The 16,790-nt window shown below is 40.8% G+C and overlaps 1 protein-coding gene and 1 pseudogene across 15 annotated transcripts in view; one reads left to right on the top strand and one right to left on the bottom strand.

Annotated features, from left to right (window-relative positions):
- The window catches only part of MAGI1 (membrane associated guanylate kinase, WW and PDZ domain containing 1), a 621,460-nt gene that overhangs the window by 348,418 nt on the left and 256,252 nt on the right, over positions 1 to 16,790 (bottom strand). The window lies entirely within an intron of this gene.
- Positions 2,201 to 2,654, top strand: LOC130493412 (eukaryotic translation initiation factor 5A-1-like; annotated as a pseudogene).

Here is a 16,790-nt window from a genome sequence, read left to right on the forward strand (position 1 = left end):
TTTAAATGAACATCTCATCTGTAATTTAAAGCCTCTCATCTGTAATTTGAAAGACTCACATGGGCTGCCCATTGCATATTCATGGTAATGTTACAAAGTAATTTTAATTATAAGGTAATTACACATAATTTGTAAAGTGACTCATAACTCAATTTAATAATGACGACAGTGATTAATGTGCATTGTACAGAGCAAGTATGACCTCCAAAAGTAAACATGGAAGGGCTTGAGCATTTTGCTTTATAGAACTGGTATCTGGATCTCTTATTTCACACGTTGGTTTTAATATTCTGTGCATGACAGTCATAAAACGTCTCTACATTTTCTGGCATTATCGGTATAGCTATAGGCAACATCTAAAATCCCTCCTAATATTTGTCTGAATATGCATAACTTATGTGGGAAGCCAAATAAAATGATAACGAGCATTGAAGGCTATAAAAAAAAAAACCACCTCCCAAAGTACACTAATCTATAATGGTTCTGTGTTTCGAAGGAAAAGCCCCTTGGAATTATACCTCGAATAAAAGACGGCTGGCTTTGATTAAGTTTTGTGTAATACCTGAGGGAAATATCCAGCTGCATTTACCTGTTGCTTTACAGCTTCACAATTTTTTGTATTCTATGCATATAGGCATAATTGTATTTGATTAAATGCAAAAACAAGATAAAAATATAATTCCGGTGTGTGTGTATGTGTATAGTGGTGAGTTGTGCTGAGTTGTGTTTTAAAAGAAATGTGTACACAGACACACACTTCTTTCAAAACATAACTCAGCAAGAACTTTGGATTCTACTCTGTTCAGTGTTTTAGTGGCAGAAAACTCTAAAGAAGGAATTCATAACCATCACTAGTTGCAAATAGAGTAGGATAAAAGTGACATAGTAAGTGGCTTATCCCTCCCACCCCCAGATGGCAGCAGCACAGCACACATTGGGTGACAACACATGGTCGCTTTAGCCTCCTTTATTCCGTTTCAGCCAGGATTCAGCCAGGATCAAATGCATGCGTTTCGCCGAACGTGCGTTCGATGCATTTTTGCCCATTGTGAGCCAAACAAAGAGCTACAAACCCCACAAAAACTTGCCCACCAATGCTATTTTGATTGGTCCTTATTTTTTTTCGCTATTAGGTGACTGTTTTTGGGAAATTTTCCATGGACCATCAAGGCTACATGCATGTTTTCAGCCTCATCAGTTTTACAAGGGTAACCTTTCAGGTTGGTTGTAGGGTTTGCTGAGTTAATATGTGTAAGTTCTCTAAGCATTCATAATGGAAATGCTTGGAAATGCACATGTACAGCTTGGGGTAAGTGGGATGGCATGGAATCCCACACACAACATAAGAGAAAACTGAGGACACATAATATTTACTTGGTATTATCCATAGCCCTGACCTGGATGGCCCAGGCAAGCCTGATCTCAACAGATCTCAGAAGCTAAGCAGGGTCAGCCCTGGTTAGTATTTGGATGGGAGACCACCAAGGAATACCAGGGTTGCTGTGCAGAGGAAGGCACTGGCAAACCACCTATGTTAGTCTCTTGCCATGAAAACCCCAAAAAGGGGTCACCATAAGTCGGCTACAACTTGAGGGCACTTTACACACACACATTATTCGTAACCATCTGTAAACATTATCCGTAAACATAGTCTGCCTAGCAAACGTCGGGATGTGACGTCACCCCATGGGTCAGTAATGACCCAGTGCTGGCACAGGGGACTACTTTTACCTTTATTATCCCTAACAGAGAAAGTTCATTAATTTGCAACAGTATGCTTTCCAGCATTCTTCTTTATTGATGTTCAGTCATAGAGCATTCAAAGCAGCAGTAAGTCAGGAGAAATGCAATATTAATACCATATCAATCTTCTCCAACATGTAAGGGCACCAAAGACTGCCTGTCCAGAAAGCCAGAACAGAAAAATAATGGGTGTTTTTCTCTATTACCCAACATCTATCATTGCTACAAATCTCCATATAGCACTCTTTTTTATATTAACAGTCCCATCCTAATTACGGCTTACTTGGAAGTAAAGTACCAACACATTCATCAGGGTTTAAACAAAAGTGTACATAGGATTGCAGCTGAAGAAAAAATGTTCTTTGGAATGAGTGGGAAATGCACAAAATTATATTAGAAACTGGCAGCAGGCAGCGGCGGTTGAGCTCACAGCGGTTTCCATAACATCTGATCCACCATGGCTGATGACCTAGATTTTGACACCATCAGTACCAGGGCCTCTGCCATTTTCCCCATGCAGTGCTCCGCTCTCCACAAAAATGGCTTTGTGGTACCCTGCAAGACTGTGGAGATATCTACCTCTAAGACTGGCAAGCATGGGAATAACAAAGTGCATCTTGCTGGCACAGACATCTTCACCAAGAAGAAATATGAAGATATCTGCCCTTCGAACCACAACGGATGTGCCCAATATTGAGAAATGACTTCCAGCTTATTGGGATCCAGGATGGGTAGTTCTCCCTGCTCCAGGACAGTGGAGATGTGCGGGAGGACCTGCGTCTTCCTTAGGGAGACCTGGGCAAGGAGACTGAACATAAGTAAGACTGTGGCAAAGAAATTCTGATCACAGTGCTGTCCGCAATGACTGAGGAAGCTGCTGTTGCTATTAAGGCCATGGCTAAATAAAGGAATAGCAGCAGCAGCACCTTGTTATGAACCAGAGAGGATCACAACCCGCAGACTGGCTCGATTTGGCTCCAAATCACCCAAATCTTTTTTTCTCTCCCCCCCCCTTCCTTTAAAAAGCAAAATCTCCCCTGCCCCTTTTGAATTAAACAAAGAGGAAAAAATTGTATCAGAAACTAGAAATTAACTATCCGTGGGGATCTAGGGGGTCTACAACTGCTTGATCCTACCTGTCTGCCTCAATGGTTCCAGCTATGACCCCAGGACCAGCAAAGGCCTCACATGCAGAGAGGGGAGGAGGATAAGCACACCTTGATCACCCTCTTCTCTTCCCAGGTCTCTCCTCCACAGCCTGGAGAAGACCTGGAGCCTCCCCTCTGTGCTGCCATTTGGCTCCTTATATAGGCCAGGCTTAATCGCGCACATGCCCATCAGCCTTCCCGGACCCCTCACACCTGTTCCCTGTTTGCTTGAAAGCCTGGCCCATGTGGCCCAGCTGCAGCTAATGATGGCAGGGCCTTAAAGGGGTCACTCGCTGATGTACAGGTGCTATGCACTGCCTGGCCTGACAACACTGGCTTTCTTGTCTTTGGGGCACCCATAGGAGCAGTTGGCCACCCGAAGTTTGGGGCCAGGGTCATGGCCACATGCTGCAGCCCAGGTAAATTTGGGAGAAGGTTCATCCTCTGACACTACCATATGTAGTGAATACATGAATACATGAAGATGCCTTACACTCAATCAGCCCATCAAGATCCTTATTGTCAACTCAGATTGGCAGCAGCTCTCCAGAGTGTACAGTGGAAGTCTTTCACATCATCTACTACCTGTTTCTTTTAAACGGGAGATGCCGGAGATTGAACCTGGGAACTTCTGTATACAATGCATACCAGGGAGTCTTGGCTCCTCTCCAAACATGGCCAAATACACCACTTTACAGATTAAGAACACAAACTATGCTGCTACTTCCCTTCTCCATTCAAAAGGAAAGCACAAAGGTGAGCTTGCCTTTCTCTAGTCAGTCTTTCCTGAAGTTATGGAGAAGACTGGAAAAATCTAGTGGGAGAGTATTTCCCATGTGCTCTACTGTTGGTCTCTGCCATCTTCCCACACTGCCCCAATCAAAGCAGAGGAAACATCAAGAAGGGGTACTGGGGTTCAAGCTAAAGAAACAACCTTGATCACTTACCAGGCAGAGAACATGCCATTGTTTCCATGTAAAGAGTAACCAGAAATTCCAGAAAGACTGAAGGAAATCAAATAGAAACACACATCAGCATTCCAACATCTCTACATCTAAGAAAGACGCATAATCCCACTTCTGGGACCTTCTCACAAGACTCAAAGTCTCTGTAGTCGACAGCCCCAGCATGGAGGACAAGTGTAGAGATATAGTAGTATTAGTAGGGATTTAAGAGTGGATATTAATGTATTAGCGTGTCTGCTTAGTACCTAGGGTCCCACTGCTTCATTGTCTTGTTATTCTTGTTTGTCTTCAACCCAAAAGACAAATTTATATTAGATAAGCTCTTACAGAAAGTTGTCTTTTTTATTTTATTTTTTTGCCTGACACCATTTTAAAGCGACACAACCATTTAGTTTACGCAGGGCCTGGTATCAAGAGAGCCAAGAGACACCAGCTAAAACCGACGATGACAACTTGCACAATAGGAAATCCCTGCTGCCTTGACAACTCTTTTTTTTCTCAAATTCACAAAATTAAAAACCAACACTTTTGCTATTTTGTTGCATAACGAGAACAAACAGTATTGTGTGTGTGTTTTTAAGAGGGGAGCATTTTGAAAGGGACAAACATGAAGAGACACTTCAGTTATGAAATATGCTAATGAGGAATCTTCAGTGGTTTAATTCAAGTGACACTTGAGAGTTAATTTACTTCTTGGCATTCACAGAATGTTTCTATGAAGCAACTGAAGTATTGCCTCAAGACTCTTAAGCCCTCTTTTCCAGCTTGTGCTGAATACTTGCTAGAGTACCCAAAAGCTTTCTGATAGGAAGTCACAAAGCACAAAGCACCTTCTGCGAAATGGGATTAGAACGGTTGCAGAGGATAAGGATGCAAGCATCTTAAAATAAACGAAAGCCAAATCCACGCAGATTAAGCAGTACTGACCATCTTTTCTCTTCCATACTAATGTGTGGATAATATTTGTTGACTCCAATAAAAACAGAGCTTTCAAGAATCCGTTGTCAGGATTCTCCGTTCAATCCTATTTTGGCAGCAGCTAGATCATCCACACAAGGAAACGGAGAGAAACCAAGCGAGGGAGGGGGGGGGATCATCAGCATTTTTGCAGAATTAATTTCAAGGTAGTGATGAACACAAGAACAGGTACCTGGATCAGGCTGAGGCCCACAAAAACTAGAAAATCTACACTGTGCCTTTGATTAGGGTCAACTGTATGAAGCATAACAGCGTGCAAGTTTTTTAGTTCACCAGAGCTCTTCATCAGGCTAGATGTTATAAAAAAGGTGAAAAAACGAGAAAGGAAAATTCCTCAGAACATGATGAGAAATCCTAGTCAAGAGTGCATTGTGAGTACAGGCTTCAAGGTACAATCAGCTCTTTTTAAGGGTTTTAATTTATTTTATTTGGAGGAGGGGTAACATCCAACCTGCTAGCGAGTTCCGGTGAACTCAAAAGCTCACACACTGCTGTGTTTTAGTAACAAAAGTGGAATGTGTTCTTTTTGTTTTAAATAGAAAATTCATGTTTTTTATTTGCTCATAACTTAGAAACATAAATGAAAACATCAATACATATGTAATTACAAGAATCCAATAGTTTACTGTATTTCAGCAATTTTAACCTGAACAAGATTAATAATTCTTAACCACTCAGACCTTAACTATTCAGAATTTTCATTTCTTTGGAAAGATGTGCATTTAATCATAAGGTAACCCTCCTTTAACTTTCCTAACCACTTTTTAACTTCAGGAATGTCCTTTGATTTCCAGTGTCATACAAACAGCAAACATGTGGCCATAATTAAATTCAAGGTTGTAATTTGTAATTTATTTGGAATTGCAGGGGAATACTTTAGTAACATAATTTCCAGATTAATTTCTACCTCTGTACACACGCCAGAGCTCAACAAAATAGCAACTTTCCTCCAAAACAGATTTGTTCCTGGACAGAATCACCATATGTGGATGAAATTGGCTCACTCTGCAAGTTGGTACCAACATTTGCCAGTACAAGTGTTATAAATTTTGCAATCAACTTCGAAGTAAAATATAATTGTTTGATCATTTTATATAGGTTCTCCCTGAAGTTCAAAGTGTGAATGTTGTTGCTAAAGAAAGTACAAATTCCCAAACTTCTTTTACAACTTCATATCCTAAAATTTGATTTCATTTATAAACAAACTTGTGTATCATTGTTGATTCTTGTGAGATAATCAGACCATAAAGCGTAGGAGATAATTGTTTTGAATGCTGAGTCGTCATTTTTTCAAATTCACTTTTTTGCCTTACAGAGAAACTGCTAAGGATTAAATTTACAAGAAAATTCTTCATTTGAAGATATTCAAACCAAGTAATCTGACCATTACTTTTCCTCTTCACTTCTTCATATGGGATAATAGATCCAGAGATAAGTGTGATAACTATCTAGTTTACATGCTTCCCATTTAGCTAGAGAAGATAACTTATCTTAAATTTATTAAATATGTCAAAATCTCTAACAGTAGAAGCCAATGGTGAAATCCCAGGAAAAAACTTCTTATATTTATCCCACAGCTTCATCAAATAAATCCCCCTTCTTATTCTCTTCCTAAGAACCGAAGTGGCCCATAAGAAGGTCCTAAGTGGCATTTTAATCACATTTTGCTCAATTACTAGTTCCAGTGAGGTGTCCTCCATATTAATCCATGCTTACAACCAAGCTAATTTAGCCACATCATGGTATGCTTCAATGTTTGGGATATCTAACTCTCCCAAAGACCACTTAGATTAAGCAATAAGCATTTTATCTTACCGGTAGGTCTCATGGCTTTCCAAATAAATTCTTTCAGGAAACTTTGCCACTCCTTCAACATTTTGTCATTGATCACTATAGCAATATTCATCAAAAGTAAGTAAATGTGGGGATAATCATTTTAATCATATTTATACATCCCCAAGATAATTTTTGTTTAATATTTGTTTAATATTAGAAATTATTGGTTTAAAATTGCCTTCTATTAATCTTGTAATATCCTGGCTGATCCTAATACCCAGATAAAAGGTAAAGGTCCCCTGTGCAAGCACCGGGTCATTCAATAGATATAGCGGGCATCCCTGCTTTACCCTGCTATTTTTTAATAATGAACTCGATGTTTTCTTATGGATGGATAAATGTGTTGAAGATGTGGCAATATATATCTGACTGATCAAATTAATTAAATTTCTAATGTTTGTTGTAACTGAATATCTGGGGATAAAACTGGTTTGGTCTTCAGTAATGTACTTGGACATCACTCCCTTTAATCTGTTAGTCAAAATGGATGTTATTATATATAGTCGTAGCTTAATAAGTGAATAGGCTGATAGGAGCTTACTGAAGTTGGATCTTTATCTGGTTTCCAAACAACTATCATTTTGGATTTAGACCAAGAAGTTGGTAATGTCTTAGATGTATATGTTTCATTTATAGCTGCAAGTAAAGGATCTGAGATTATGCCTTTAAAAAGCTGATAAAATTCAGGAGTGATTCCATCAAGCCCCGGAGCCTTATGTTTTGAAACATTTTTAACTGATTCTTTGATCTCATATAAGTTTGTGGGGTGACCTAAGACAGTCCTATCCACTTCTGATAATTTGCAGTGCAATCCTAAGCATGTATACTCAGAAATAAATCCCATTCCGGTCAAAGGGACTTACTCTCTAGTAAAGGTGTTTTAAGATTGCAGCCTCAGTCAGGTATCTTTTATTAAGCAATGAACAGATTGATTTTAGCTACATCAGAGTTTCTAGATTAATATAAACCCACATAAATATCCTCACACTGTGCTAGAATCCCTTCAGTTCTTGTTAAAATTTTGTCCTTTATTTAAATGTTACTTTGGAACCAGTACAGCTGGTAACAACTTCCATAAAAGCTAGCATTCTGATTCCAGAAGTAGTCAGCTGAGCGTGAAAACTGTCTCCCTGTGAAGACTACATAAATTGGATACATATGCAAAACTAAATTCAAACAAGGACGAAGTGAACCAAATCCAACCCCCCAAAAAAGGGTTAAGAGCCAAAAAAAGGTTCAGCTAACACAAATCCACAAAATAGTGTGCACAATCTTTACTGTGTGCACAAATTCATAAAAAGATTAAAAACCAAAACCTCATAGAGGTATTAAAACCACCACATAGCAACAATACAATATGGTAGCACGCATAAACCACTGTGATGGAATGTGTCTGGTCACAATAAAGAAACTATTTTGTGGATTTATGCTAGCCCAACCTTTTTGGTTCCGGACAGATATGCAAGTTGCCAGGAAATCTGATGGCAATAAACCATTTCTACAGGTTTAGTAAGAGCCAGATCTTATCACTCAACCGTGCCTGGAATTACTTCACTGCAAATACACACACCTCAGTTATGACCTGAACATGAACACTAATGGAAGAGCAGATATGGTCAATGAAAAATGGTGAAAATATGACTGCATCTGCTTTCTATCCCTGCTGTTGCTGGAGTGCAAGTTGTTCCACATTCGAGCCGTGAACAACTTTTTAGTAAAAGAACTCTGTGTACAGAATTTTTTAAAATATCCATCACCCATCCAACTCTTCAAATAAAAGACTCAGAGCGAACTAAAAGGAACAGCTATAAAAACATCTCTCCAACTACTTTGCAAAAAAAATTCCATCAATATTTTAACACAAGCTTCCAACTGGTACACATGCATGGCATGTGCAATATTTTGATGCCCAACACAATCCAGGTAAAGCAAACATAGCCATAATACATCTGAAACGCTCCAATAAATAAATTTTTAAAATCCCAACAATTCTAAGCTGCTGTACTAAAACTGGTTACTGTTAGGAAGCACCTGATACTTGCATCAGGCAAAAAACAAAATCCATGGAAAGGATTTGGTTTTGTCCTAAATATTGAGTACAGGGGGAATACAGTAGGAGCAAAATCAAGATAACCTATGGCTCCTGCTTCACAGGGGATGAGTATCGAAAGATTGTTAGTTAATCCAAATGTGGAGGTACACAAATCATCAAATTAAAATTCATGAATGGGAGGGAAGGGAACGGGGAGGGGCCATTGCTCAGCATCTACTTTGCATGCAGAAGGTCCCAGGTTCAATACCCGGAATCTCCAGTTAAAGGGACTAGGCAGGTAGGTGATGTGAAAGACCTCTGCCTGAGACCCTGGAGAGCCGCTGCTGGTCTGAGTAGACAATACTGACTTTGATGGACCAAGGGTCTGATTCAGTATAAGGCAGCTTTATGTGTTCATGTGTATGTGATAACAATGACATGAGCAAACTCCATTAAAGGCCACTGCACCACTCCAATTTGATGCTTCAAAAATATTAGCCCTTTTCAGATGTTACTTTCACATATATCCTCCCAATATGCACAGTTGCTATGTTGTCTGAACAGGAGCAAAGTGTGTATTTGCATAAGTGAACAGTTTTGTATGTGCAAACCAGCAATGTGATTTTCCAGGGTTCTGGCATGTGTGTTCCACAGCTGTATGTGCATACAAAATGCACATGTGACACAACATGGCGATCATGAATATTGGAAGCACTGTGAGTAGTGCACACTCCAGATATGTGCAGTTGCCAGGCTCCCAGGATATGTGAATGTAACAACCGAAAAAGGCCATTGTGTATGCAACTGTTCGTCTCTAACAACGTTCCAAATTGGATAAAGGGGGGGACGGGGCGGAGTGGTTTAGTTTCATATAGGACATACTCGGTTTAGCCTGCAATCTGTTCTCCATTATATACATAACTGTTGGCAAACTATTAACAAGTCTGAATTAGGTGGTCACACTTTGAAATCATTACTGTCGATTATGAGAAAAATACTTACCATATTTACTTGAAAGGAAGATGACCCTGAGTGTAAAATGCCCCTCAAAAATGTTATACATCCTCCTCAAAATATTACTAAAGAAAACTGTAACCTGGCAAAAAAACAAAAAACAAAACAAAAAACCACCATTCCATTTTCTTAAGGCATACCTGAGGAAAAATCTAGTGTTGCATTTGAGTAATTGTGCGTGTGTGTAAAGTGCCGTCACGTTGCAGCCGATTTATGGTGATCCCTTTTGGGGTTTTCATGGCAAGAGACTAACAGAGGTGGTTTGCCAGTGACTTCCTCTGCACAGCAACCCTGGTATTCCTTGGTGGTCTCCCATCCAAATACTAACCAGGGCTGACCCTGCTTAGCTTCTGAGATCTGACGAGATCAGGCTAGCCTGGGCCATCCAGATCAGGGTATTTGAATAATTACAGCAATGTAAATGAAATCAGGCCTATTAAAAACCTGGCCTACTACTAGCTATGAGAAAAAGCTTCAAAACATTTAAGATATTCTTTGTTTAAACTACCTTCACTGCAGATTCAACTAAGAGAAAGCCCAGCAGACCCTGGCCATGTCCACACTGCGCGTTTGCGGCTCTGAATTCTGCGGGCTTTCCCTGCATGTTCCCACTGCAACTCACCCGAAGGATTCCGAGGACGTCTCCAGAGCGCAATTTCGCCGCGTTAAGCACATCCGCTTATACGGCGAATTAAAAAAAAATAAAACGTCCTCCACACCCAGTGCCTTACAGTGGGAACATGCAAACTGTGTTCGATCCATTTCCTGCTGCCTGCCCACTTCCTGCTGCCAGCCAACCCCTGCACTCCCCCCGCCTCCCTTACTCACACTGGACCAATCGCCATCCTTGCTTGGAGAAGCCAACTGGGCATGCGTGGGAGCGTGCCGGTCTGGGCTTATCAAAAGCAACGGACAAAGGCGGTGCGGTGGGAACAGAAATTTAATCTCGTTTTGGATGCTTTCGTGCTGGACACATGTAAATAGCGAGGTAAGTTGCTGGTGCGTTCACGGGCCCTGTTTCTCTTGTCTAGGCTTACCTAGGCCAGAGCTGGCCGTGGAGCTGGGAGGGGCAGGCGGGTACTGCAGAGGAAGGAACTTGAACAGAGAACTTTTGGAGGCTCCATTGTTGGATTAAGAGGAAGCTGTCTCTCCAACTCCCTGCCTTTCTCTCCCACACAACACTCCATAAAGAGGTATGGCCTGGTCAAGCCTAAAAGGAATAGGATGCTCCTCCAGGAATATCTTCCTCCAATACCTAAAGCCCCAAACTCAGCAATGCCCATATTCAGCAAGTCTTGCCTTATACAGCCATAACAGGGTTGCCAGGTCCTTCTTCACCACCGGAGGGAGGTCTTTGGGGCGGAGCCTGAGGAGGGCGGTGTTTGGGGAGGGGAGGGACTTCAATGCCATAGGGTCCAATGGCCAACGCAGCCATTTTCTCCAGGGGAACTGATCTCTATCGGCTGGAGATCAGTTGTAATAGCAGGAGATCTCCAGCTACTACCTGTTTTTAAGATAAACTTAAAACCAGATCAGACTCATGTTCACCAACACACTTTCTCATGAGTCTAATTGACATTCTCTTTGAAAATAACTTTTTCAGGTACAAAGACCAATTCTATTTGCAGATTAGAGGAATAGCAATGGGGATAGCATGTGCCCCCTCCAGTGCAAACATGTTTATGATACACTTTGAGGAAACATCTTTATTTTCTGCTCCAATATTTTCTATGCATGTTTTGGGGTACCATAGATATCTGGATGACATCTGTATGATTCTCACCAAAGAGAACTCCTATGAAATAGTGGCAACATGGTTCAATACACTGAACCACGCCCTATCATTTACAGGGACAAGCAGCCCTAATGAGATTGCCTTTTTGGATATTGTTATCTATCGCACTCAGCAGAATACTCTTGCAGTAAAACCTTATAAAAAACCAACTGACTGTGGAGGGAGCCTATATTTTTCATCTTATCATCCTCTTCATTTACGCAAAAACTTACCATATAACCAGTTTCTTCGGCTAAAACGCAATTCATCCTCAGCAGAGGAATTTCACACTGCAGCCACTGGTCAATTTCGGATCCTCCTTAAAAGAGGATATCCTAGTTCCACCTTAAGACAAGCATTTGACAGGGCTAGAACCAGGGATCGAAAAACCCTCTTAGTTACTTCTAAAACTACAAACGATAACAGCAACAGATTGGCAGCCTCGTTACAATTTTCTCACCTGTCTTAATTGAAAATATCCCAGGTTGCCAGAATGCTCCTGTCCTCGGCTGGAGGAAGAGCAAATCCTTAAGAAACGTTCTTATCAAAACAGACATGCTTCAACATAAAAGAACACACACTAATGTCATTGGCCATCATAAATGTGGACACTGTTCCATGTGTCCTTATAGTTTACCCATCAAAAGTGAGAGTTCAAAGTCTTCCACATTTACTTACATACTTCAAAAATTCAGTAGTTGTGGCTCTGAGGCAGTGATTTCTTCCATAATCTGTCCCTGTGGACTGGTGTACATCGGGTGCACGTCCAGACAAATCAGATTAAGGATAGGTGAGCACTGTGCACGCATCCGGGCAAAAACATTGGAGGCTCCATTAGTGCAACATTACATTTCCCGGGGCCATACTGACACTGACATTTCATTTTTTGTATTATGGCAACACAAACCTCGCCCTTTTCAGACTCAGGATCCCAAAAAGATCCTCTTGCAACAAGAGATGTGTTTCATATTTGCCTTCCAGACTATGCTTCCGAATGGATTGAACAGTGAATTTGATGTCTCATGCTTTTTATAAACTTATATGTGTACTTCACGATGACTGTCTCTTTAAGAACATAGCAGTCCCACGCCTTTCTTTGGGAAACATGAGATCAGATGTAACCTCCTAATTGGCTCATTAAATCTTTTTAGATCACCGAACAGTAGTGATAGCTAATGCCATGGGAGAAACTGGGTGCACACCTTACAGTCTAGGACTAATAGATGCACAAGTTGGGGTAAGATATATTGACTGTTAATTAGATTGACTGTAAATAACAGAATTTATAACAATGGGCTATCATCCTCATGTTAATAAGCTTTTTACATTGTCAAGGGGACCTTAGTTCCAACAGTTTTCATATAGCAAGGATTCTTGCTTTCTATTGCAGTTTCAGGAGACATCCTACAGCATGCAGTAAATGTGAAATTGACATGCATTAGGAGCCAATAAACTTTGAATGAGCTGACAAAGAGTAGTGAAACGTGCTACAGCTGGCTACACGTTCTCCTCTTCAAGTTGTATTATTTTGCCTTGGGGCTCTCCCCTGGACCTTTCTGCACCCTAGAAGGAACTGGACCTTCGGCACCAATTGGAACCTTCGTGGTCAAGAATGAATATAAGAACATAAGAAAGGCCCTGCTGGATCAGACCAAGGCCCATCAAGTCCAGCAGTCTGTTCACACAGTGGCCAACCAGGTACCTCTAGGAAGCCACAAACAAGTCGACTGCAGCAGCACCATCCTGGGTGGCAGGGCTCTTTCCAGGGATGTTTTGGCCTTCAAGGGCAGATGAATGAGGGAACACTGTCTTCGAATCAATGGGCTTTCTTCCTTCTGAATTCACTTATAAAGCCTCTGAACTTACATATTCATACTAAAATACACCTGTTGACTAACTAGACCACAGAGGCATGTGCGTACTAATGATTTCCGCTGCCTTTAACTACAACTTGAAGGTACAGTTTTCTGCATCTATGCTCAGTTCTGTGTCAAAAAAGTGCTTGTTGAACAAGCTAAATACAGGTTTATAGGTTTACAGACTGTCCAGCAAATGTGTCAAATACCTAACATTCTCTAAGGGCAGATTTTTTAAAAATAGATGTCAATAAGGGTTCATAGTACCAGATATCATGTACCAGGAGTCAATGCTGAGTCCACAGTAAAAACAAACATCTGACAAAGGAAGCCCTAGTGACATGCAAGCTTATGCTGGAATAAAATCTTATTACAAGTAATTTCAAGGAACCACAAAGCTCCTGTTGTTGTTTTGCTGCAACAAACCAACAGAGTTATCCCTCTGGAACCGAGTCAATGATATCTTATATATATAACGGAATTCACTTAGTTGAATGTATCTCATGTGATGGGCAAGTATGGCATTGATTCAAGCCTGACCACAGTTATAAGTCCTCAGCCTGGTGCAAAATCCATGTAAACCAGCACTGTGGTCCAACCTGTGGGCCAACATTTTAACAACCAAATCAGACAACTGTTCAACTTCAGACGTTCAGATGTTCAGACGTGGTTTGCTATTGCTTGCCTCTCTGTTGCAACCTCGGTATTCCTTGGTGGTCTCCCATCCAAGTACTAACCAGGGCCGACCCTACTTAGCTTCCAAGATCTCAAGGGATTGGGCTAGCCTGGACCATCCAAGTCAAGGCTCCTCTCACCTTAATCTGGTCTTAATTTCTTACTGGCTAAATTTAGCTTGTAAACGACACTACAATTTCCCCTTCTGATAAGCACATGTCCTAAACAGTGCATGACAGGAGTTGCAATCAACCAAGGACTCACTCATCTTCAAGAACTAAGGAAAGAAAGAAAGAAAGAAAGAAAGAAAGAAAGAAAGAAAGAAAGAAAGAAAGAAAGAAAGAAAGAAAGAAAGAAAGAAAGAAAGAAAGAAAGAAAGAAAGATCAGACATTTTCCAGTGCTGTAGGTCCTACCTACCTGATGCTTATTGTGTAATAGGGATTGTGCTGAGCAATTTAGTTACTGTAATTTAAAGTTTGCACATTAAATCTTCTGAAGTGTGCATATTAACTCCTTTTTATGCTAATAGCAAAGCATTAAAATGTTGAACAGTAACATTTGCACCACATCCAAGGCATTTGTGGATGCAAATTAGTTTGCATTAACCAGCACTGCTAATGAAATATCTCGCTACTTTCATGGCGATAACAGAATAATTGCTATAAAGGGTAAGAGTGAAAAATATCTTCAATTTGAAGCACCTGAAAAAATGTTTTGGAGCAAGCATCAGAGCTTAGCAGTCTCCCTATGAAAGGATGGAAAGAATGCACGCATTTATAGGCACCAGCATCAGATTTTTAGATTCCTGTACAAGGAATCTAATGAGGACACAGGCAATTTATTCATCTGCAGAAGATGTATGGCTTTGGGAGGTTGAACCTTCCTGATAGAGCCAACAGCTAGTAGGCAGACAGGAGAGAGCAAACCCCAAAGAGATGTCATGCTATATCCCTGTCCTCACCCCCTCCCTTGGTCACCCAATGGTTGCCAGGCTGGACAACCCTACACTAGTGTCGGGCCTTCTATTCCATGTACTGTACAACCATGCAACACAAGCATTTCCCCCTTTTGGAGATGAAAAAACAACCGAAAATGTACGGTAATCTTCAACCACCATTTGCAACATATCAAGACAGAAACAGACATCTGTTGGAAGAGTGTTTAAAAAAAAAAAAAAAAAAACGTTGACTGATCATGACCCCTACTTATAGATGGAGCAGCAAAGTTAAACAATCTTTGATAGTCCTAAGTATAATGCATATAGAATTGTTAGCAGGATGCTTTCTGAATTTTAATTCAGTAGACCACACAATCATATGATGGAGGTCATTCATTCCTTCATTCAGATTTGTAGAATAGTTTCTATCCCGGCCAAGGAAAAGGAACAGTTGCATAACTTTAACATGTTAAGTTCAAGATGTCATCGGGATTTGGTAATCAGTTGTGACTCTTGTGAAAAATGCTCATATATATGTTCCAATTTGGATATCCATTGTTCAGGCAGTAGAAATGTCTAATGCACCATCTGGTCTGTTTATGGTCCATCTTGACATGATGGATGTCAGCAGGATCATGGTTAATGGGATGGCCACCGCTTGTACTCTTGACCCTCGCCTAAACTGGGTACTGAAATTTTCTAAGAAGCAGATTAAGGAGTGCCTGGTGTCCATTATAAATCATTCACCACCTCACAGCCTGTTTTTCCACAGCTTCTACAGAAGGTGGCTATCTGCCCATTATTTAAAAAACATAACTAGAGAAGAATGATGTGACTATTGTCCAGGCACTAATCTGACCTTTGTAGGCAAAGTAATAGAAAGAGTAGGGGCAGAGCATCCCAGCTTAGACGACATTCCACTCTAGATCCTCCTCAATCTGGCTTCAAACCAGGCTGTAGGGATGATGACAGTGTTAGTGGCTTTAACTGATTATCTCTGTATATAGACATGGGCTGTGCCTGTTTGTTTTTATCATCGGATTTATCAGCAGCTTTGGATACGGTGGGCCATGCCATCCTATTGAGGCATTCAGAGGTATCAAGGAATGGGTTTTGGATTTTTCAAAAATTATTCCTGATTAACTGGATGAAGAGGATACCCCTATGCAATTTAATATCTACATAAAGCACTCAGAAGAGATCATTTGTGGCCTTGGTGTTGGGTGTTATCGATATGCTGATGAAACCCAGCTCCACGTTCCAGGAAAACCGTTTCTCCTGTAGCGGTCCTGAGCCACCACCTGGCTGCTGTGGTTAACAGACTAACTGTAAGCAAGCTGAAATTGAATCCTGACAAGATAGAAGTGATGCTAGTATTGGAGAGCATTGTACTTCCCACAGCTGATAGGGTTTACCTGACCCTCCATGCCACAGTTAAGAGTCTTGGGATTATACTTGATCCAGTGTTATTACTGGACTAGATGACCCTGGTGGTCCATTCCAACTCTATGATTCTATGATTCTACGGCAGAAGCAAGTTAAGTGCAGCTGTAAAAAAATTTCTTCTGTCTTCATTTAGCCTGGAGGATGACCTTGATGGGGTTGATTCGGTCCTGTGGATCCAAGCAATAGTAACCTGGAGGCTAGTAATACACTCTACACGACTCTGCCTTTTGAGACAATCTGGAAACTCCATCTGGTATAGAATGATGCAGCTCAATTACTATCAGGAGCTAGGCAGAGCGCGCATATCACACCTATTCTGCTGTCTCTTCAATTAGTTTCTAGGTTCAGTTCAAGTCCTGGTCCTTATCTACAAAACTTCATGGCC

The sequence above is a fragment of the Euleptes europaea genome, chromosome 1 (genome assembly GCF_029931775.1).
Source record: "Euleptes europaea isolate rEulEur1 chromosome 1, rEulEur1.hap1, whole genome shotgun sequence".
Taxonomy (NCBI): Eukaryota; Metazoa; Chordata; class Lepidosauria; order Squamata; family Sphaerodactylidae; genus Euleptes; species Euleptes europaea.